Source organism: Equus caballus, chromosome 1 (genome assembly GCF_041296265.1).
Source record: "Equus caballus isolate H_3958 breed thoroughbred chromosome 1, TB-T2T, whole genome shotgun sequence".
Taxonomy (NCBI): Eukaryota; Metazoa; Chordata; class Mammalia; order Perissodactyla; family Equidae; genus Equus; species Equus caballus.
In genome coordinates this window covers 195110244-195132299 of record NC_091684.1, presented here as the reverse complement: position 1 = coordinate 195132299, position 22056 = coordinate 195110244, and the positions used below count along the sequence as shown (strand labels likewise).

Here is a 22056-nt window from a genome sequence, read left to right as displayed (position 1 = left end):
TCCTCTGTGCAGACCTTGTTGCTATGATTTGTTGGTATAACTTTGTAATCATTTACATGAATTCCAGAATATTCTTTCCTATATCAAAGATAATATTACTCTACACAGAACTGTTCCAAATTATTTACAAATCTTTGAAATTAACTTATGTATTTTCCACTAGGACAGCAGATATATTGAAGTGACATCCTTTGAGCCTTCTGAAATCCTTTATCACTATATATGCTGTAGAAATTGCATGGTATATAATTACTGTGAAAGAAACTTATTTAAGATGTGCTCACACTTACCTATACTGCGTAATTCTTTGTCTTATGTCCTAAGGAGCTAGAAGTCTTGCATATTTCTACTCTAAGGGGTTCCAACTTACACAGGATGTTTTAAAAGTTAATTTAATGTATCTGAAGAATAGAAATATTTTAGTAAAACGAGAAGAAGCAATCAAGTACGCTATTTTCCTAAGGTGGCTGAAGATCATGGATTATGTGAACACACTGTGTCTTCTTCAGATGAACTACTGTTAAACTCAGTTATCCTTTGTTGATATAAGTGATATTTTTGAAATTTATATGTTGGTCTTTACATTGTTTCCTGTTAGGTAGTTTGTTTTCTGTGGTGACTGTTTGAGCCAAACAAAACATTTTTGAAGATTTATTTGATTACTACATAATCTATTAGCACTCCCTCACAACTTTGTATTATCCACAGATTTGTCAAGTGTGCTTTTCACTTCCTTAACTAAATCACAAAATAGCATTTTGAATTTGGACAGTAAAAAGGACAGAATTTTCTTGAAGAACAACTGATCAATCATCCGCAATCTGTTCAGTTGTACTATCGTAAAACCAGTGTTTTCCTATCTTGTTCACAGAGTTCTAATAAAAGACTGTATAAGATATGTCATTCAAATTAAGATCCATTGTGAGTTGAATGTTCTTATCCTACAGGTCTAATAACCTATTAAAAAAATCTTTTCCTAGCAAATACTTCCTGCATTTGATGTCCCTGCTTCCTTGTCTGAGTGTTCACAGGTCACTGCTAGAGCAGACAGCAGGGGATCACTCAGAAAATTTCTCTCTTATTCTCCCTCATTTACTTTGGTCCCTACGTAAGTCTGAGTAAATTCCAAATTCATATCAAAATTGTTTGTTCTGCTTGTTCTAATTTGATGACAGTTTTCCTTGATAGAGAAGACATAAACAAAGGGAGCGGAGCAGCTCTTTCTCCCTCAGCTGGTGGGATTATCCCTTCCTTTGCTTTTGTTAACACAGCTAAGTTTTTAGACCTTTCATGTTTGGAACATCGTAGAGCATTGTTGACTTTAGACACCCCACACTCATTTTCCAAGTCCTTACACCTGATTTTGTCATTCACATTCATCTTTTATTATCTGTGTTTTTTTTAAAAAAAGATAAGAACCTAATCCCAAATTGCTATCTGTAAAATTAAACTATTTTCTTTAGCTGTCTTTTCCTTTTTTCTGGATATAGTTTATTTGCGATGGTAGAGTCAGATTGTCATCTTTAGTTTCTCACTTTCTTCCTCTGTTGTATTTTCTTCAACTGTCTGGGTGACTGCCCATTGCTCCCTGTGTGCCGAAGGGCTGTCTATTTCAAGTCTGCGGAGTTTACCCAGCTCCGCTCATCATTCCCCTCCTTTCCTCCAGGGTTCCTCAAAACCTTTGTTCCCAGTGTCTCCATTGTGTATGCAGGTCACCTTCGCCATAAGTCAAATTGAACAAAAAGTGGTCACCATTGGAGGGCTCCCCCGAACTCAGCAGATTCCAGCAGAATTAGTCTTCCCCCTGAGAGGGATCCAACTGATTAAAGCCCTTCCTTCTTGTCCATATCTGGGACCCACTATTAATAAACTACCTTCTGTAATATTTTTTGCTAGGATTCCTATGCTATTTTCCACCAACAGTGTCTCTTTTTTGATTTTCCTTTCCTAACATGAGCATCTTCTCTAAATTCCTGTCTTTACATTTCTTGATCATAAAATGAGTCTAGAACTCCCTGATAGGTGTTGACACGGGTTCCCAGATGCTGTGTTGTTCCTCGTCAACAAATTAGTGAGATAATTTCCCCCTACTCTGCTACTTTAGAATAAATTAGATATCTGTGTATCCATCTCCCCTTACTATGTTTTGCAAAATTATGAAGTCCAGACGCATCTGCCTTCCCATTCTAGCCAATCTAACCTTATAATTTTTTAGCTATGGAACCCTGAGCAGGTTTCTGAAGGTCGCTAAGCTGAGGTTCCAACCCTATAAATTGAAGATGGTGATCCCTATTGGGCACGTGAAGCGTGGAGGGAAAGATGCCCCCTCCTTGTCTCACAGGTCATGTTCGCTCGTGCAGGGCACTCCTGGCACAAACAGCTGTGGCAGTCCTTACACTCCTCTGCCAGGATTGTGTTTCAAAAGAGGGCACGTTAAGAACTTAAAATGTCTACTATTTTTATTTTAGCTTTATTTAGTACACTGTGTATCCTAGGCTTCACTATTATTCCAAGCCATGAGTTTCACAAAATAATTCCTAGACTTTTTTTCACTATGGCTTACTTTTGCTTCAAACCTATTATCCTCCATAATATCCATTTCACTGATTCGCATTTTTCTCTTCCACTCTGAGTCTTAGTTTAAAGCCTTGTTGATCGGATCAGTGAGTCTGCAGCTAATACTGTTGTTCGCAAGTTTGTGAGATTCATGCTGTCCACTAGAGGAAAGCCTATTTCTGGTGTTCTCAAGCGTGGTCCAGAAGACAAGCCCTTTCTCTTAGACAATTTTTGAAGTTAACTCTTTACTTGCCATGGCGTTCTTTACTGGGCTTCTTTGTTCTTAGGATTTTCCTTTATATTTAGAAATAAGTGTTATTTTTTCCTAGGATGTTTTTTATAATTCTCATAATTTCACTCAGATACTGTGTGTTGCCACAGGACAGAAATTTTGATATATCTTTTGGGGATGTCTCAATAAAGATTAATGGCCTGTGCGGTTCTGCCAGTGTGAACAGGAAGGCAGTGCTTGCAGATACAGTGTAAGAACAGAAGGGGCATGTATGCACACTTCTCTGTATCCACCATCATCTTCTCTACACTTAACCGTTACAAGAAAAATCTTCACATGCAAAACGGCCTCTGCGACAGCATTTCTTTTGAAGATCTCCCTTATACACCATGGTTTAGGATGACAGGGCAAAAGCGCTCTTGATGCAGTGAAATTGCTATCGCCCTTTAAGAATGTCTCCCTGTTAATAATAGGAAACAAACGTATTAATATAAAATAAGGCTATTTTTCAATTTTTTCTTAGAAAATTTAGATTCCTTCTTCCTCAGGTATGTACATTTAGGTGTCAACATTATTTTTAAGACACAATCAGATACCAGTATTTTTAAAAATCACTCTTGAATTCTGATCTGATGATCATTGTAATGATGACGTTATATTCCAGGCAAATAGCCTTTTTCATCTCCCAAGCTGTCTCAGAATCTCGACTCAGTGAGCTTTTGAATGTAAACAATACAACTTGAATGATAAATAAACAATGTTAGGAATGTAACCTAAGCAATATAAGTTTAACAAACGGATTTTCTTCCCTAATTATTAGTATTTATGTCTTTGACTATGAGAACAAGTTTTCTTCAATAGATCAATAATTTATGTTACATATTTTATGATTTTAAAGTCATTATGTTTTTTAAAGTCATATGTTTTTATTTTGAGTCTATATATCTAACTAATTTCTTCTATTTATAAAATATCTGGGTTATCTAGGGCAAAATAGCTCCCATTTCAATATCAAACATGGCCTTAATTATGCAATACATTTCTGTGTTAGATGAATTCTGAAAGACAAATTTGGTCCTTTAAGACTAATGGCGAATTCAGTTCTAAAGAACCCTACTTGCTTTTTAATCCAAAACTTAGAGGTCTTATTAGAAATCTTACTACTTTTTGTTAAATTAAGTAAGATTGTAAAATCGCTGATGGATGGGGCTGGTAAGCTGAACTCAGCATTCCTCTAGCTTTCTGGTAAAATTAGCTGACTCTTTTGGTTAAATTATGTGGTCTCTATTTAAATATGATGAGGAAAATTGTCTCAGAATTTGAGAAATGGCTTATACACTTTTCTTAAAAGTTGCTGCAGAGTATCTAGAAAAAGGCACTGGAATTCTGGAAACACTGCTTAAAGAAATTCACAAAGAGGACACATATGTCATATGAAGTTAAAAAATTAATGTATGGAAAAAAGTTTTCCTGAAATCTTAATGTCTTTAAGTTAGACTTTTTAGGCTCAGTTAAGCAATTGCTTAATCTCCTCAGACAGCTACTAGCCTCCCAATTATTTGCTTCATTTGTTGCTTAACAGGAAAGAGACAAAGGTTATTTGAATGTCTGCTTTCCTTGGTATCTAAGGAATTAAGAAACAAGCAAAACTGTTTCTAATTTATCGGAATATACCAAACAGCATAAACATCATTGACTCCATCTGAAACATACACAACTATAGTTTCTAATAATAAAGGATTTTAGAGTTTTATACAGTTTCCTTTTGTATGTTCTGCCACAGAGACACAATGAATGTGACTTTTTACTGTCATCTTTGGAAAGCAGGAAATTTTATTGAATAAAATACCTCAGTTGCCCTGGTTCTGTCTTCTTAAGTCATGATATATTAAATGCCTACAATTATCATATTAATTTGCTCACTTAGTCAATAAAACTTTGAGTGAATTAATCATATAATAATTGCCAGCATTTAAAAGAAGTATGGTCCTCAAGGTCTTATTAAAATACATGCTATAATAGAGATGTGTACAAAATGCCATAGAAACATACATGGGAGCAGTTAGTCCTGCAAAGTAGTGGGGTTCAGAGACATGATCACTGGGGTGGCCCAGTGGTGCAGCGGTTAAGTTTGCATGTTCCGCTTCGGCAGTGGGGTGGGGCGGGGGCATTCGCTGGTTCAGATGGCCAGTGCAGACATGGCACCACTGGGCAAGCCATGCTGTGGTAGGCATCCCAAGTATAAAGTAGAGGAAGATGGGCACAGATGTTAGCTCAGGGCCAGTCTTCCTCAGCAAAAAGAAGAGGATTGGCAGCAGATTTAGCTCAGGGCTAAAAACAAAACAAAACAAAGATGTGATCACCAAGGGGGAGACTTGTTTGTTAGTTTGTATAGGTTTATGTTAAAATTTTCTTCATAAAGAATAATCTTCAATAATGACTAATCAAGAAATCGCTAATCACAGAGTCGCCAATTGTTGGCCCATCATTCTCACGGCGGACCGTGGAAAGGCAGTTGAAATTCCCCCGTATCATTACTCACCAATAATGCCGCCGATCTTGGATCACGTCAGGGTCACCATATGTTGGTGTCGCAATCCAATGTACACATCAGGATAGATGCGGAGAGGGCTGATGGCCACTCTGAGTTTATTGTAACCAGCGTTTCAATATATACATAGCTTACATCTGTTAAACATACACAGATGTTCTGGATGAAGTAATTAGCAAATGCCAAGAATTCTTAGTGATTTCTCGAGGAGCCCTCCCTTGGCCTCTGTTTTGATATTATCATGTTTTTGCTGTGCTCGTATATTTTTATCTCGGAGCAGGCAAGGCCTCCTAGGCAACGGCCTCTCCTGCTCTCCATATCAATATCGTTTCTCCATCTGTGCCCCCTGGCGGCCAATGCCTGTCTTAGGTTGCCTCCCCCAGAGGTCTTACCCGTCATTGGCTAACCGGGCTTCTCACCTCCAGGTCACAGTTTGTCGGCAAGCCTTTTCCAGTGATTATTAACCCTTCCTGCGTCAGGGGCGGCTACAGAAATCACTAATCACAAATACACTTTTTTGGTGTAATTGATTATTGGATGAATTTTATTGCAGCTTTCATTTTGGTTTTCATACATATGACTATAATGACTGAGCTATAGTTTATTTTTCCTTCCATTTAAAACACTTTTTGTTATTTTATTAAATAAGTCATCTCGTTGTTTATTACAGCCCTAATATTATAATAGATCATAGTAATTAAAATGTATAAATTCATTGTATACATAAATAACCATATGCATGATAATTGTGCTTATTAGTACTGCTAAGTACCTAGTTTAACGTGTTGAAAGAAGCAGCAGGAAAATTGGAGGAGCATGCAGTATAATTGGTTGGTCATGGAGGATGACTTTTTATGCTTTAGCAACTTGTACAAAGTTCTAGTTTCTGCAGCACAGTCCACAGGTGCTGAAGGAAAATGGGAGGATAATATGGAGTGAAATTAGAATAATGTACAGGATTGATTTAGCCAGCTGGAAAGATTTTGTCAAGAGAGATGTTTGAAGGAACCATTTGACAGAGGTCATTTAATGCCAGTCCAGGGAAATCTGTAGAGAATTGAGAGAGAACCTGGATTCACTGTGCAGTCTTAAATCATGAATAAAATGACATCTTCTATAGATTAATCTCATCACATCACACATATTATATTGAATGATACTACAGTAGAGGCAGAGACCACAGTTAGGCACGTCTGAAGTAAGTTTGAGTAAGATTTATATTAGAGTAGTGAAGGGGAAGAGGAAGAAAAATTGAATTAAAAAAATGTTGAGGGGGCCAGCTGGTGGTGCAGCAGTTAAGTTTGCACGTTCCACTCTGGAGCCCAGGGTTCCCCAGTTTGGATCCCGGGTGCGGATGTGGCACTGCTCATCAGCCATGCTGTGGCAGGTATCCCACATATAAAGTAGAGGAAGATGGGCATGGATGTTAGCTCAGGGCCAGTCTTCCTCAGCAAAAAAGAGGAGGATTGGCAACGGATGTTAGCTCAGGGCTAATCTTCCTCCAAAAAAGAAGAAAGAAAATGTTGAAACAGGCAGAACTTGAATATTGAATTAATTTTGAGAAGCAGTTTTAAAAAATACAGTGAGCTTATGTTCTCTGCCATTTACTTCAATCTCTTTAGTGAATGTCTGGAAATCATCAAACATATAGATGAAGAAGAGAGCAAGGGATACAGAGAAATGTAGAGAAGCCACTTTGTAAATGGCCTCTGGCTCTGGAAGAGAAATAAACTGCAAGCCAGTTAGCAAACAGTGGAGTGATCTCGATCTTCCGAGTGAAGGACAGCCGCACACACTCTTCCTTCCTATCAATGCCAACTTCACGATGTGTCTCTTAGCGGGAATAAACATGGGACATTTGAAAGATCTGTGTGACCTGTGGACCTTTGATGTGGAAAGCTTTGTGAAATAAGGGTGCTTTGTCTTGGAAAATTCCAAGTACTTCCTGAGGAGTTTTTCTGAGTCTGTGGTTCTCTCTACAGATTCCATTTTGTTTTGTAATAGTGCTTGAGAAAATTAGAATTTTCCTTTTTCTTGACCCTGAACGTGGTGGAAAACGAGCAACCTCGCTGAGACTTTTGGAGTGGAAGAGTATTAAACTATCGACAGAAATAAGATATTGAATCAATGTGTGCAAGTATGCTCATATTTTCAAGTTGGACTTGTTAAATTTGAGTGTTAGAGGAAGAGAAAACAAACAAAGGTACACTAGTTAGGAACACGCTACTAGATTTTGAGTCAACACTTCCCCTTGAATATGTAAATTTATCGGCCAGAAGCATTACACATGAGAACTGAAACTAACAAAAATGTAGAGACATAAGTTTACCGTGTGAAGACAGTAATGATAGAAGTTGCAGTGAGAAAAGAAAGAACCGAGAGGTGGAAAACTCTGCCAAGGTCATGGAAAATAAGGAAAGAGTGTGTGAGTGTGTGTGTGGGGGGGGGGTGGATTTACACTTTTAAACAATATTTTAAAAGGTTAAAAAGCCATAAATTTTTAATGCGAGATACTGACAAATCAGTGTTGCTTTCTTATTTAAGATAATTAAGTTAAGAGAGGAATAGGGAGAAAAAAAAAGATTATAGATAGGTTTAATATTATTGCAAGGTCAAGTGATTACAAATCTAATTAAATCGATCTGAGCTTATTCCGACTGTCCACTTGAATCAGTATTTCATTAAGAGAAGACTAACTGATGTATTTCCTTGGATGAAACAACTCTTCTTAAATGTCTAAATTGTTTCTTTTACAGTCTGTAAATTCATGGTTATTATAGATTCCAAGACTTTGATCTAAATCAAAGAATCTATCCAATAGGCCAATGTATATATACACACAGTGTCTTTAATGACTAGGAGTGTAGAGTTCAATGGAAAACAGTCATTCGGTCAACTATTTTTAAGAAAAAAAATAAAGATAAAACTTGAAATTCATAATGGAGTTTGGATTAACAGTCATTTTCTTTTTTTCCTGCTTTAACTTGTTTGTTGGAATGTAGGTTTATAGACGGATGTATGGTCTATATTTGTATTTTATGTACTGTATCTGTTAATGAACTGAATGCACTGTCTTCTCTGTGTTATATCAGTGGTTCTCAAATTTGAGTGTGCACCAGAATCTTCCACAGGGCTTGTTAAAACACTTGCTGGACCCACCCCCAGAGTTTCTGGGTTAGTGGGTCTGGAGTGTGGCCCCAGAGTTAGCATTTCTAGCAACTTCCTGTGTGAGGCTGACACAGCGGTTTTGGGCTGCACTTTGAGAACCCCTGTTTATGTTGTCCCACTATAAAGAAGAGACCAAGAAGAGATTCCTTTTTTAACTTTTGGTTTTTCTCATGCTAACGTTCTTCTATGATCTCAGTAGGAAAAACTGTACTATAAGTACGGTTTCAAGCACAGTGCTTGGCATGTGGCGCTCAATACTGTCTGTGGAATAAATGGATTTGAAACTTGCATGTTATAGTGCGTAACTGTTGATTTCCAACCAGAGATGCATCCTCTGGTTATGGCTCAAATGATATATCTCCAAGGCCAGTGATTATTGAAATATTGTTCTCAGTCCACTGTTAAGTTTCAAGATTCACCCGGTGGACTGAGAACTAACTCAAATGCAAATATTTTCTTTAGTTCTTCTGGGCAGGACACACACAGTTCCTTAGGCTCCTATTTGGTTATATTTCTAAGGTTTTTTTACAAGAAACCCAGTAATGAAGTATTACAAGTTACTTAATTGTGGTCTGTGTAAATGAAAATTTGTATTTGGTAGTTTGCTGAGGACTAATTCAGTACTTCACAAAGGAGTGGGAGTAACTCAAAGCGCTGTTCTAGCGCCTAAGTGATCATCCCCTCAAATTTCAAGAATGAATGATTGTCCAAGTTGTCTTGAATTGATAACCATTTTCTATTGCTTCTTTTCATTTTTAATTATAAATTGTATTAGTTTAGCTTTATCATTTTCAGTTGTGTTCTTAAGTTGCCTTAAAATGTGGAGTCGTATGCATAGTTTTAAACTATTTTAATATCAAAAACCTGACTCCTTTTCAGCAGTTAAAATATTTTCCCTAAAATGACTGGAGCAGTAGTTCCCCTCGAATAACAAATACTTACATGACAGAGGTCGAGAAAGTGATGTAAAAGCTGCTGCTGTGCAAATGCTTGATAATGGTTTGCTAGGTTTTCCAAGTTTCTGTTCTCTGTTTTAAAAAGTTCAAACAAGAAATGCAAAATATCATAAAGTGTTCAAGTTGCTTTAGTGTACTTCAGTTACAGAAACTGTTTCTGAAAAGATAGAAACAAGAAGTTGAGTAGAAATTTGAAGGTAATAGTTTAAATCTCATAGGCATTACCTATTCTTAATCGCTGTGCTTGAAGTGTTCATATCACACAGTCTGACGCGATTCTAGATGCTTTACATATACCACCATATTTAATTCTTAAAACAGCACAGTGAGGTGGATACTACTGTTATTTCTGTCTTAAGGATGAAGAACCCATGGGGTTAAGTAACCCACTCAAGGTCACAGAGTTAAATCAAAGATGAAGCTGGAATTTGAACCCAAGCCATTTGGCTTTGAGTCTGACAAGTATAATTCGGCTGAATACCCTCTGAGCCTTATGCCTTTTTCTTTACTTTTTTCTTCTCTTTCTTCCTTCTCTGCCTCCTTTCCCTCCTTCTCCCACCCATCTCCTCCTCCTTGTTCTTCTTTATTTTCTAGTGGTAGACATTACTTTGTTTTCTAATTCCTCTTGTAGTAATTTCCTGTTGAAATCCTTTTGTATTAACTTTAGTTGCTATTCATATTTTAATTTAAATTATATACTTCTATATTTATAAATCTATGCCTGTGTAGTTGAGTACTGTATTTTCATTCCTTTCATCTCTTCTATATTTGAGGATATATCTGCTTTTTCACTCACAATATATATATTTGATACAAGTCTTTCTGTTTCTGGAAATCTTTTCCTCCACTTGTTATTTTATTTTATAAAGTATTCGGCCATGGTGTGATATCTGTTTTGCTTTTTGAAGGGTAAATGAGGGAAAAATAAAACAATTGTTTGGTTTCAGAGGAAATAAAAATATAAATTAGGAAAACATTTCAGTATAATACTAAACACCAAGACATCCTGTGAAATTTATATTATCGCTCTTGTTTAGGTGCAGAAATAATCTGACAGAAGTTAAGCTATGTACCCATGTTCTACAGAGAGAGAGATCACTGGGAGACTGAAATATTAACCTTGTTTGTCTAATTCTAAAAGCTCTTTTTGTAACCTTTATACTTCACTGCTACAAAACTCTATGTGATTCTATGAATTATTAGAATGTGAAGTGATGGGGTTTGGTTGGAGATTAGATTGGACAGACGGCCCAGAGCTCTATCAGGAAGAGATGTATGTGTCTGCTCACCTTTTCCTGCTCCCTATACAGAAAAATAAAATGAGTTTATAAATTAAAGATGCCAATACCAGAATAGGAGATTTACTTTACCTTAAATAAATAAGACTAGACAAAATGAGATTAGGTTTTATTTTAAATGAATGTTTAAATCTGTTCTATATTTTGTCAATTTATAAAGAAGTCACTAATAAGAAGGAAGATTTCCTTCATGTCATCAACAAAATATGTACTAAATTCAAATTATATATGAAGAACTCTGCCAAGCATTTGGGTTCCCAAAGGAGTGGGGATGAGTGGGTGGGAGGATAGTTCTTGTCCTCAGTAAGGTTAAAACAGATGAGGAGATAGATAACCAAGCAGGCAATTACAGTATAGTTTGACAGGTATGATAATAAGCGTGGATATAAGGCATTGTGGGAGAATATTGGAGCGGAACCTAAGATAACCTCAGAAGGTGAGGAATGCTGACAGAAGAAGTAATAGCACACTGATAGTGGAGGGGTGAACAGAAGTTACCCAGATCCAGAGCTCGATGGAATTAATGTGTGCCTGGATACAAAGCCAGCATGGTAAGTTTGGTGATCTGAAAATAATGCAGTATATCCAGACCATAGTTCAGGAGAGAAGGAAAGAGATCAGGCTGGCGATAGGAGGGACCAAGATCCTGAAGGGCTGTATGCACATTCCAAAGGATGACCCTGAGAGGAGTGGAGAAACACAGAAAGATCCAAAACAGAAGAGAAATCATCACCATTGTGGTAGAAAATTAATAAGGGACGGCACTGAGTAAAAGCTGCTGTTTTCTCTCAAATGAAATATAACAGACTGAATCAGTGCTGCTGCATTGGTGATTGGAGAGAGATCCGTGTGGCAAAATCAGGAGCATTTGATGATTGAATGCAGGTTGGGGGAAAGAAGGGAGCAGGAAGGCAGAGATAAAGGTGTTCACTACTTACATGCTTGTTGTCTTTAGAAAATCTTGTGTCAAAACATGTCATTGTTTGTTTTCTTATTTTTATATGTTAAGAAAATATTCTCGAATGTGCTTGTTTATATTAGGAGTAAAATGAACTGTTATAGACATGACTGTTAGGCACATATTTCATGGAATATTTTCAAGGAAATGTACAGTGGTCAAACTTAAAAACAGTGCCACAACTGGAAGGACCCACAGCTAAAATATACGACTATTTGAGAAAAAAACACTTAAAAACATAAAATCTGAAGGAAGCTTCATGTTATAATGTAAAATAACTTTAATGTTTTAATGTATCTGTACGAAACTTTTTTAAAAAATTTCATCTTAAATTGAAATTTATTCTCAGAGTGCCATGTCTTAGCAAAAAGATTCAATTAAAAATTCATAGGAAGTTTTCTAATATTTAACTAGCAGCTTCTCTGCTTAAAGAAAGTAGTTTTGAATTGTGTTTATGCTTATTGTATAAGGTACTGCAAGAATAGGTCCCCAATTTAACAAATACAACAAAAAACTAGAAGAATTTTTGAGAATAGTTTTACTTAAAACATAATTTTTGGTTCTTTTTCCTTTATACTGTCTCCTCTGTAATTTTTATATGATCCTTTCCTTAGGAGGTGTCTTACTGCCCCACAAATATTGGTCCACTAGGCTAAGTGTTTCTGTATATTGACTCGAAACGATCTTTACAATATCTATTGTTTTCTGGAGGGAGCGTGTTGAAGCACACACCCACCAGCTCTTAACTCTTCCTCTTGGAAGAGGTACATGTCACTTCTGTTCCTGTTTCCTTGACCACAGCAAGCCCTATGCCTTCCTCTGAGGTCAGTGGGGCACACAAGTGCTGTCCTCCTGTGCCTGCAAGGAGGAGAAGAGCCAAATACTGTTGAAGCACTCAAACTACTCCCCAGATCTGCCTTTCTGGTCAACAGTATCCATTGAATATATTAATAATCCTACTTGATTTTCTACTAAAAATACAACCTCAGAAAGATCTACTTCTTAAGGTTACTTCTAAAATACTAAAAGAATAAGAGTAAAGATTTGATTATGAAGTTGTACCATTTATTTCAAATAATGAAAGTGTAAAGAACTCAAAGAGGCTCACTAAGTGTCTTTTGAGTGACTGAGTCAATAAACAAAAGATGAAATAAATGCCCCCATATACATGTGATCTATGTTAAAGAATAATAATGTCTGACACATTCTCCTCTGAGCAATTCATCAAAGCCTTCATGTTCTTAGATTCTTCTTTTGTAATTAGATGTTACATACTGTTATGTGTACATGGGGTCAGAAGTGAACCGGACAGAAAAAGTCCGTGATCTCATGGAGCTTATATTCTGGTAGAGAGCAGACAAAAAAATCAATGAATAATTTCAGAAAGTGATTAATACTAAGCAACAAATAAAGCAGAGAGAGAGGAAAAACTGGTATCTTAAAATTCATTCTGTATTCAGAGAATCTCACGAAAATTTGAGAAAGTAGCAGAAGTCTTGTCTTTACTTTTCCCACATGTTCCTCATTTTGAGAAATTTTCAAACCATGTTCATAGGAAGTGGATTTATAGTTCAGTCCAGAGGAAAGAAAGACTCTGATTTTGAATAATCAAATATTGAAAATATTTGAAAAATTAAATACTCAAGTACATTAGCTAAAATGAAACAATAACTTCTCTCACATTCATTTGTCATTTTAGTTATTCTTAAAAACTAAAAGAGGTAGGGAAAATGACCCCAAAATTCAGTGACTACATTCATAACCCTTAATTATGTTCAAGAATAAGGAAACAAATCTGATTTGGAATACAGTTTAAACCTATATATTTTGAGGACATCTTATGACTGGTCAGTATGTAAAAACCTATTGACAATTTGCAAGACAGGTCACTTGCATGAGAGCAAATTGCCAGCTCAGAGGAACATATGAGGTTCTAAGAGGCATTACTGTAGGGACAAGAAGTCCTGCTTCCAAAGGGATTGAGACTTCTCATGCTTCAATCATAACTGCATTTCCTTGCTTATTTAAATACTTAGTTTGAATTTTGTATTCCAATAATCACAGTTTTTAAATTGAGATAGGATGATCCTAAATAGCTCCAGAAAACTGACCAGGGTTTTGCATGTCAAGATGCTGCAAGACAGGTGACACAAGATGAGATTGAGAAGGGAAGAGCTGCCCAAGGCAGCATGCAAAATCCTAAGAAATCAAGAACTAAAGCCTTAGCTATTCCCTGCTTCCAGACTGCTCTATCCAGTGCAAATGGCTTTTTTTTTTTTTTAACCTTTGGTTTCTGAAACTCTGGATGAGGTTTATAGTGCTTTGAATTTTCAGCTTATAATTTTTAATAAGCGCCGGGAATCATAACATTAAGGATCATTTTGGATTTTTTGCTGATAAATGGTTAGGTAAAATGGGTGATTTTATTTTCTATTTCTTTTTAGTGCTAAGAGGAGTATGATGATAATGGGGTGGGGGTTGTTGAGCGACTTTATATCAGTGTAACATGATGGTGCCTAGAACTCTTCTTGTTGCCTTTAAATTGGTACCTAATCCCCTACAGCTGAGGACGAAGATGTGCCTCCCACTCTGAGCTGCTGAGAAGACAGCAACATCCCTAACAATACACTCAGGAAAAGTTCCTTACCTTGTGAAACTTTCCTTTTTATTTAGGAAGAAACTCTGTTCACAAATAAACAGCTATCATGATTTCAGATAGTAAAAAATGTTTTTTAGGGGAAAATGCGGTGAGACAGTGGCATAAGGAATGAAATTGGTGCCATGTGAACTACTGTGGTCAGGGAACCCCTTTCTTAGGAGTTGACATTTGAGTAAAGACATGAATGAGGTCAAGAAATATGAGCCGCAAAATAATTGAGCTAACAGATGAAAGCAACACATAGGCATATCACATGAAAACGAAAACATGTGTAAATGATATATATTTTTTACATTTAGTTTTGTAGTCACTACGTCTTCAAATGTCTATTGGACAGACGGTGTAGTCTGTTACAAAAAACAATGGAGGTCCAAATTTAAAATTTTTCATGTGAATCTGATCATTGTAATAACACAGAGGCCAACCGAAGAGAACTGGTGATTTTGCTGATGAGAAGTGAGATTAGCAGATGCTCTCATATTGTTAGGATGAGAGGACTGACAGCACACTGGTTGTGTGGGAGATGAAAATGCACATTCCACAGCCAATTTGTTAGAAATTAAGACAGGCAAAGCATGAAACTTCTTTTGTAATTGGGATCACTCAATGAGAGACACTCGGTAATTAATCTGGATATTGGGCCTGAGTTTTTATTAGTTATATGTCAGTAAATCTAAGGAATAGCACAACATTTTGTCAGGATGGGAAAAATGCCTCCCTTCTGACACAGAGAGTAAGACATATCTTTCTACGGAGTTAACCAACTCAATAATTCTTATCCATCAATTCAGTGAATACTAGTCTAAGCCGTAGGAACAGCACAGTGACTTAAACAAAGAAAGTTCCTTCCTTCGTGGAGTTCATTGTAGAGGACAAATTAACCCATTGTCAGACGGTTACAAAGAGCATTGAGTTCTAGCTAATAGACAGAAGTAAATATACAAGTAACTCACATCAGACCTAGAATAGTGAAACCTTACTGGATCCTACACAGAACATGTACCCACAAAGTAGTATTCTGTCATTAACAGTTTTACTAAAAAGTAAAACATGGAAATAGCAAGGCCTGACTTTTCTCTCAATATCTAGATTCATCCAGCATTTATTAAGCACCTGCTTTATCTCTCACAAAATAAAGTAACTTTGGCCCCAATTATTACTTCGTTTTTGAGATATCCAGAGGATTATAAATTTAGGGACAAATACAACACACTCAGTAAATATTAGCTATTATTGTTTTAAAGAAAGACTTGTTTCATTTTAAGACAAGTCAATTTAAGCCACCATTTTGAGGGAACAAATTGTCCTGCAGATCAATGAATGAGATCTTCTCAAAGGCAAGAAAAACATCGTTCCTCTCTGAACTGCATCTCCCCTTCCTCCTGCTTCTTCTACAGGGCAGCATCTCGCTCAGAGTGGCATACTAAATGTACAATATTAGTCAATTACCAATGCCCCCTTTATAGGATGATCTGAATGTGTCATATTTTAAATTAAGAAAAGTTTTATGAATTCTATTATCAGATAGATAAATAGATATTTATCAAAATAAAATTTACTGTTTTGAGGTAGTAAAAAGTCAAAGCATATAGCCAACTGTGAATTTTATCTGTAAAAGCTACACACTAGGCTAATTCAGCCCTCAACTAAAATGAAAAGAATGTATTTCTTGATGTAAAAAAACTCATAATTTTGATTTTTGACTGAAATCTATTTAAAAAAGGAGATTAGGAGCCAGCCCTGATGGCTGGTTAAAGTGGTTGGAGCTCGGCACGCTCCACTTCGGTGGCCTGGGTTGAGATCGCGGGCTCAGAACACACCACTCATCTGTCAGTAGCCGTGCTGTGGTGGCAGCTTGCGTAGAAGATATAGAAGGACTTACAACTAGAGTGTGCAGCTATGTACTGGGGCCTTGGGGAGAAAAAAAAAGAGAGAGGAAGATGGGCAACAGGTGCTAGCTCAGAGCAAATCTTTCAAGCAAAAAAAATAATAAAAAAGGAAATTAGGTTGTACAACCAAAAAGAGAAACACTGACTAATCTGTGTATTTAACTGGGTCTGTGGATTCTCAGTGCCTTAGAGATTGCAGCAAATGAGGTGTTGCCATACCAAGCAGTATAAATTTTGAGAAAATGCATATTTCCTCTAATGTAAAATGTTAGATAGCATTACCTTGAACGTAAAGCAGATTCTTAGTCATTATTAGTTGATAGCATGAGGATATTATGGCCATATATGAAGCAGTAAAGATATACGATAGTAGGAAGATACTCTTGTGTTATATACACTGTCCATCAATGCAACACCGTGCCCACTTTGCTGTAGATACTTTGAAAAATAACCCCAAAACTCCTTTTAGCATATCAAAAGAGCTAATATTCTGGAAGAAGAAGATAGTTTCTCTTTCCAACCAGTATAATTCTATATAATCAAACATATGTTGGAAAAGTGTAAAACCATATTTGGAAAAAGATAAAAAAGTACATCCTGTGTGTAGCTTCTCCATATAGTGAGGGAGGAAGGAAGTGTATCCGGAAAGAGGTAGAATGTGGGGTTCCATAAATCTGTAAAGTGTTATCTCTTTTCAAAAGAGATCTGAGCAAAATATGATAAAATACTGAGTTCATTCTACTGACTAATACACAGATAATTGTTTATATATTCTCCGTACATTTCTGCAATTTAACATTTTTCGTAGCTTTAAAACTTTTTAAATTAAAATGCTTCCGTTATTCAGAGTTTGAATTTGTGTTACATTGTTCACTTAATGACCTTCATGCACTTGTGGCAAATATTCAACCAGCTCAGTTATTAATAGAAAGGAAAAGCTAATAGTGGGTTATGAGTGTTATTAATAGAAAGGAAAAGCTCATGGTGGATAGTGGACCTCATCCACAGGATTAGCTATTCTTCGGTGTTGTAATGCTCATCAATTTCAGCATCGCAGTGGATTTTGAAGACCACCCGCATATTACTGCTGCGGACACTGCAGCCCTCGGCTTTCCTGATGTGCCCAGATACAAACAACTAATAGATATAAGAAGAGAAATAGAAACCGTGTAACCAGACTCAGGTATTCAGTCCTCAACCATCCTGGAGCCTTTTGCTTTTAAGACACTTCAGCTCAGTTACGTGCCTTTTCTCTCCTAAATCTCTGTTTAACGAACCTTGTTAGGTACTGTCCTTAGGTTTTTATGATCAAATCCTAGTAATATGTGAGCCACATTATAGCTTCACAAACTGTCATTTTTTAATAAAGATAATAAGGACAAATATCACAAAAGTTCCCACTTGAAATAGAAGAAAAACCATAAGAAAGCACTCATGTCCCCACAAGTCTAGGAAGCTTCGTGTGGGCCGTGATCATACTCTAGAGCTGGGAAATCCAGCTTAGGTGCTAACGAATTATGTTGCCAACAATGTGGAATTTTTGTTTTCACCATAATTTCCATGAGATCCTTTGTTCATTATCTAACTTTCCTGATTTATTTGACTCATCACACTTAGTAACCCTCTGTCATTTCATGTGTTTAATTGTTATTATTATGTAGAGTTGTTTCCCGCAATGTTAGTTTTGTGAAAGCTGGGCATTTTTATTTTCATTATTATTATTTTTATTGTTGTTCATATTTTTTACTGTGCACTCCTAGTATCTTGATCGGGGATACTATACATCTCTTAGCCTAGTTCAGTGCCTGACATGTAGGCACTCAGTAAATTTTTTTAGTAAATTAATGATGGCATGTGACAAAAAATCCACTAGTTATCACTTATGTGGATATTGAGAAGTGAGAAACATAGTAGTGACAATTCAAATGTTAAAACTTTTTCAAAGTTGAGGTCTTGGTAACACTGCTGAAGAAATGAACTGAAAGTAATTTAAAGATAGAAACATTTATTTATATGATGGCATTGTACTATTTCTACAGTTTATATAAAACTCTTGTAAAGCCAGGGGAAAATGAGAGCAAATAATAAGTTGTGCTTCTGTATCCTGTGAAGAGGGGTAATGGAAAGAATGTGGTTCATCGGTGCCTCTGGATTTGGGCCACAGTAGCATCTGTATGTGCCTTATGAAGTTATTGCTGCAAACTCCATAAGCCCAAGAAACATTGCCTTTGGTAATGAATGATTAAGATCCCTGTAGAAGCCGCTCCAAGGCCTGACTATAAGTCTTCAATTTAGATTGCCATGCCAAGATGATCCAGAGAAATGTCCAGTCTTGGCCACAGGCTCAGCTCACCACTTTTAAGTCCTGGCAGTGAGTCTGGGTCATTAAGGGAAGGGAAAGGTGGGAACATGGTTTTGCAAAGTGCTTGGGAAAGCTAGAGACAACTGCAGATTGATGAGATAGCATTTACAATGGCATGGAGGCATGGACTAAGAGATTTTGGCCTATTTTGTTCATTCTGTTATCCCCCATGCCTGGAACTATGTTCGGCACATAGTTGCAGTGCAGTAAACATTTGCTGCGAAAGAATACGAGTGGGGTAATTTGCCCAAATATTAATTCTAGGTTTGATTTTCTTGTCCTTTACAGTTTGAAACTGTTGTTCCATTGTGTTTTGTATGCTCTGGTGCAATTGAGAAGCATGATGGCAATCTGATTTTCCATTTTTTCTTGTTGAATAACACTTGCTGACTAGAAGCGTCTATTATTTTCTTTTTCTTCGATATTCTTAAATTTTACTGGAGCAAGTTAAAAGGTTTGTGTGTGTCTTTTTCCAACCCTTATCTATACCTTTTAGTTCTTTAAAAGATTTTTCAATATGAAGTCATTTTAAGTTTTTTAAAAACCTTTATTTTGAAATATTATAGATTTGTGAGAGGTTACAAAGAAATGTACAGGGAAGTTCCATGAACACTCCTCCAGCCCACTCCCAAGCAGAGTGTCTTATCCCACACAGAGAATATTATCAAAACCAAGAAACTGACGTTGGTACAATCCACAGTGTTTAATGAGGCTGCACCAGTTCTGTAGGCATTCGTTTGCCTCTCGGAGAAACTGTTTTCATTCTCTCTCTGGAAATAGTCCTTCACGTGTAATCATTTTCTTGGGGAAAGAAGAGTAGGGAGAGAAGAAAATACTCAGATTACCAATCTGCCTGCAACTACTGTTGTCCATTCTGACCTGTACCTGGTATAATTAATATTTGGCTTCTCAGCAGGAAAAGCCTGAGTAATGATCAACCCATAACAATGATGGGGGCCAGGAGAGGAAAAAAAATTATGTGCTAACCTATGTCCTTTTTGTGACATTACCCTTTTTCCATTAGAGTCTGCAATTTTTCCCGCAGGTCCATTAGTCTCCCTCTTGCTTTAATGGTGTCTCCAGGGTTGAGTTCGGAGATCTTGTTAGATTCCCTTTTTATTGAGAACTGCACTATTCACTGTTAAATACTACCTTTGCTTAATCTGAGCTAAATTTTTGTGTCGTGTCCCAACATTTTCACTGATGCTGTCTGTCTAATTAAAATGATTGACATTTCTGTCTTAATTACTGGGCTGACCTTGACATGATATTTCATTTTCTTGCCAAAGCCCCGTTCTCCATCCAGTCTTGCTATCTTGCCCTAGAGTATTTGCTTTTAATCTCTCTCTTTCTCAACTTCCACTTTCTTTCTTTCAAGGAGCCACTATACAATGTGTGACTGCCGTTCCCTTACATTATTTGTCGAGTACCAAAGAACATGTCCGTGAATAATGTTCTCAACCTTTCAGTGTTACCTCCTAGTACTACCACTTGTCAAATCTGTCCAGGTGCCTCAGTTGCCTCTCAAACCTTGCATTGTCTCAGTCCTAACCTATTCTGTCTCAAGCCTGGTCTTCCTCCAGTGTCCCCACTACACTGAATAGTCCCATCATCCATCCCATTGCTCAAGCTGGAAAGAAACTGGGAATGATCCTTGAGACTTACCTCTGTTTCATTCTGCATATCCAGTTCATCACCAATTTCTGCCAATATTATCTCTTGACTGTCCCTCAAATGCTTTCGCCTTATCCATCTTTACCACCGTCACCAAGTCCAATTTCTTGCCAGAGAAATTACCAGAGCCTCCTGCTGAAGAAACTCATGCCTCCTCCAAATTGTCTTCCATAATTAACCACTATATTTTTAATTGCTAATATTTTTATTTTTGATTATACAAACTCTTCTGTATATATTAAGAATTCTGTCATGTATTTTGGAAATATTCTTCCGTGCATTTATCATCTCATTTATATGCTATTTTTAGTGTGCATGTTTTTAAAATGTATACAATTGAATTTTTCCATTTTATGGTTTCTGAATTTTGTCTTAGAAAAGCCTAGCACACTAAGAGATCTAACCAAAATCTCAAAGGTCGAGTTCTAATACTTTTATGGTTTCATTTTTTACTTTAAAATTAGAATCTAGCTGTAATTTATTTAGGTAAATTTTCCAATTAAGGAAAATGGTTAAAGATGATTACAATCCCAAACTAAGTCAGATCCGCATGTTAATCATGCTATGCATTCCCAGCTTCTAATTATATATTTTTGAGTGATAATTAAATTAATCTCTCTTGCACTGCACCCTTTCCACATACATCCCAACCGCATCTCAGTAATAGTAATACTAGCAGTAGACAGAAAAGTGTAATTATTGTTCTAGGACCTAACTTTTACGTAGTGCTTACTTTGTGTTAAACATTGTGTTGAGTGCTTTACGTGTATTAGCTCTCTTCATCCTCATAATATCTCAATGACACAGTTACTAGGTTAGATTTTAAGCTTTATGAAGAACAAAGATTTTGTCTAATTTGTTTAAATAATAGGCTCTCCATGGATGGTTTTGAATGAATTAATCAACCAATGATATTATGCAATGTTTTCCATTAAAATAAAATGTAATAAACATTTGTTATTGAAAATGCAGTTTCAAAATGTCAAATGACCTTAATATATACCCTTGTATATCATATTGCTTGCTTCTCTGACTGTTCATTTTCAAAAGCAATATTTTAAGAACACATTGATGATTAAGATATTTTTCTGGAAATTGACAAGAATACAGTGTAGAGATATGAGGACAATATTAGGTTCAAATAATAATGAAGTGTAGGCATACTTTAGTAGAGAGTGATATTAAGTTATATGCTTAATAAATACAGATAAAATATGTGAAACTGTAATAACCTCAATATGGATTTCATATATGAATGAATATAGACATCACATTATGAGTTTTCTGAAAAACATTAAATATGTTTATACTGTGATAAGGCATTGGTTGCTTCAATTATTAATTTATTTTGTGCCATTTTTGGGAGCACATATATAGCATTTCTTTAAACAAAAGACTGTTGACATATTACTGATTCAACATTTCCTAATGAAAAGTTATAGAATAATTTCGGTAAGTGTCTCTTTCCTAAAGTTGAAATTAGTTTCATGTCTTAGAAAACACATATATCTACCTCACCATCTATAGATGATGGCATTTTTTTAGAGTAAGGTAGATGTTGGCTTCTAAAAATGTTGCTTTTAATTGTGATATGTGAAAAAGAGTATAAAAGTGTGATTTATGACAATATAAGACATATTTAGTTTAAGCTCCAAGAACTTATAGATTTTGAAACTACTTTTAATAAGAAAACTTTGCTGTTGGAAATGTGTGATACACTCAAAGCTTTAATACAACATTATAGTATACTAGA

The 22056-nt window shown here is 36.1% G+C and overlaps 1 protein-coding gene across 6 annotated transcripts in view; it reads left to right on the top strand.

The window, feature by feature from the left end:
• Positions 1 to 22056, top strand: part of MDGA2 (MAM domain containing glycosylphosphatidylinositol anchor 2) — a 782115-nt gene that overhangs the window by 694274 nt on the left and 65785 nt on the right. The window lies entirely within an intron of this gene.